The 2,363-nt window shown below is 40.5% G+C and overlaps 1 pseudogene; it reads left to right on the forward strand.

Annotated features, from left to right (window-relative positions):
- The first annotated feature begins 1,328 nt into the window (after positions 1–1,328).
- Positions 1,329–1,935, forward strand: LOC129039081 (ras-related C3 botulinum toxin substrate 1-like; annotated as a pseudogene).
- The last annotated feature ends 428 nt before the right edge of the window (positions 1,936–2,363 follow it).

Below are 2,363 nucleotides of genomic sequence, written 5' to 3' on the forward strand. Positions count from 1 at the left end.
GTCAACACGGTGAAACCCCGTCTCCACCAAAAATACAAAAACCATTCAGGCGTGGCGGCGCGCGCCTGCAATCCCAGGCACTCGGCAGGCCGAGGCAGGAGAGTCACAGGAGCCCGAGGCAGGGAGGTTGCAGTGAGCCAAGATCATGGCAGTACAGTCCAGCTTCGATAACAGCGGGAGACCGAAAAAAGAAGGAGAGGGAGACCGAAGAAAGGGGAGGGAGAGGGAGAGGGAGAGGGAGAGGGAGAGGGAGAGGGAGAGGGAGAGGGAGAGGGAGAGGGAGAGGGAGAGGGAGAGGGAGAGGGAGAGGGACTTCTATTTTATTTCTTTACTGGCAACTACTATTCTTTCTGCATCTATGAATTTGACTACTCTAGACAACTCCTATAAGGGGAATAATAAAATATTTGTCTCTTTGTAACTGGCTTATTTCACTTAGCATAACGTCCTCAAGGTGCATCCAAGTTGTAGCATGTATTAGCATTCACCTCCTTGAGGCTGAATAATATTCAATTGTATGCATGTACCACATCTTGCTTATCCATTTAGTACTCAATAGACACTTGGGTTGTTTCTATGTTTTAGCTATTTAGAATAATGCTGCTATTAACATGGGGGTACAAATATCTCTCAAAGTGCCTGCTTTCATTTTTTTTGTGTATATAGCCAGAAATGGATTCACTGGATTACATGGTAACTCTGTTTTTAATTTTTCAAAGTTACTGCCATGCTGTTTTCCACAGTGGCTGTACTATTTTACTTTCCGAGCAGCAGTGCACAAGGGTTTCAACTTTTCCACTCCTTACTAATATTTGTTATTTTCTTTTTCTTTTTAATATTAACAACCCTAATGGAAATGAAGTGGTATCTTGCAGTTTTGACTTGCATTTCCCTAATGATTAATGATGTTGAACATCTTTGCTATTTGTATGTCTCCTTTGGAGAAATGCCCATTGAAATCCTTTGTCTATTTTTGAATAAGGTTATTTGTTTTCTTTTATTGCTGTTGAGTTTTAAGAGTTCTCTATAAATTCTGGATATTAATCTCACATTAGATACACAAATTGCAAATATTTCCTCTCGTTGTGTACATTGCCCTTTTACTTTGTTAGTATAGTATTTTGATTTAAAGACATTTAAAATTATTCTTGGGCAGTTTCCTTCAACTTTGGCTGATGGAAGCTGCTGGGCTTCTGCTTCCAGCTGGAGGAGGGTGAGGCATTGCCGATAGCAGCCAGGCACCCAGTGCTGGTAGCCTGCATCCGTGCCCCACCTGCAGTACCCTGAGCCCACTATTTCTGCCATAGCCAGCCCAACCAGCGGCCGAGATGTTGGCCATCAAGTGTGTGGTGGTGGGAGATGGAGCTGTAGGGAAAACTTAACAATTCATCAGTGATCAGCTATACAACCTGGAGAATACATCCCTATTGTCTTTGACAATCTCTATGCCAGTGTTATGCTAAATGAGAAATCGGTGAATCTGGGTTTATGAGATACAAGTAGACAAGAAGATTACACAGGTGGACAGATTACGATCCCCACCCCCGTTCCTATCCATAAACAGATGTATTCTTAATTTTCTTTTCCCTTGTGAGTCCTGCTTCATTAGAAAATGTCCATGCCAAGGGGTGTCCTGAAGTGCAGCACCATTGTCACAACACTCCCATCATCCTTGTGGGAACTAAACTTGATCTTAGGGAGAGAAAGACAAGATTGAAACACTGAAGGAGAAGAAGCAGACTTCCATCACCTAACGGCAGGGTTTAGGTACTGTAGAATACCTGGAGTGTTCAGCCAGGCCTCAAGATAGTGTTTCATGAAGCTATGCAAGCCGTTTTCTCCTGACCTCCCTTGAAGTAGAGGAAGAGAAAATGCCTGCTGTTGTCGATATCCGAACCCCATGTTCTTGGTCCTGTCGCTTGGAACTTTTGTTAAAAAACAGCAAAACAAAACAAAAAACAAAACAAAATGACAAAACTGAAAACCCCAAAGCACAAAAAAACCCGTGGAGCCTTTGCACCCAGTACCAAGTTTTTGTTACAAATTAAATTTTCTATAAAGGCATTTTGAATCAATCAGTAATTTTAAGGGTTTTCTTGTTGTAAATGTAGGAGTTTAGATTCACATTATATTAAAATGTAGTTCTAAAATTGAAAAAAAAAGTTCAAGTATTTTGCCTATTTTTTCTTTAGTTTCCTGTGCTTTTGGTGTCATATCCAAGAAATTTGTTGTCAAATCCAATGCCATGAAGCTTTTGTCTTATAGTTTTTTCTAAGAGTTTATAGTTTTAGATGTTACATTTCAGTCTTTGATCAATTTTGAGTTTTTTTTTGTATATGGCATTAGGTAAAAGTGCAACTTCA

The sequence above is a fragment of the Pongo pygmaeus genome, chromosome 5 (assembly GCF_028885625.2).
Source record: "Pongo pygmaeus isolate AG05252 chromosome 5, NHGRI_mPonPyg2-v2.0_pri, whole genome shotgun sequence".
In the NCBI taxonomy this organism is placed as follows: Eukaryota; Metazoa; Chordata; class Mammalia; order Primates; family Hominidae; genus Pongo; species Pongo pygmaeus.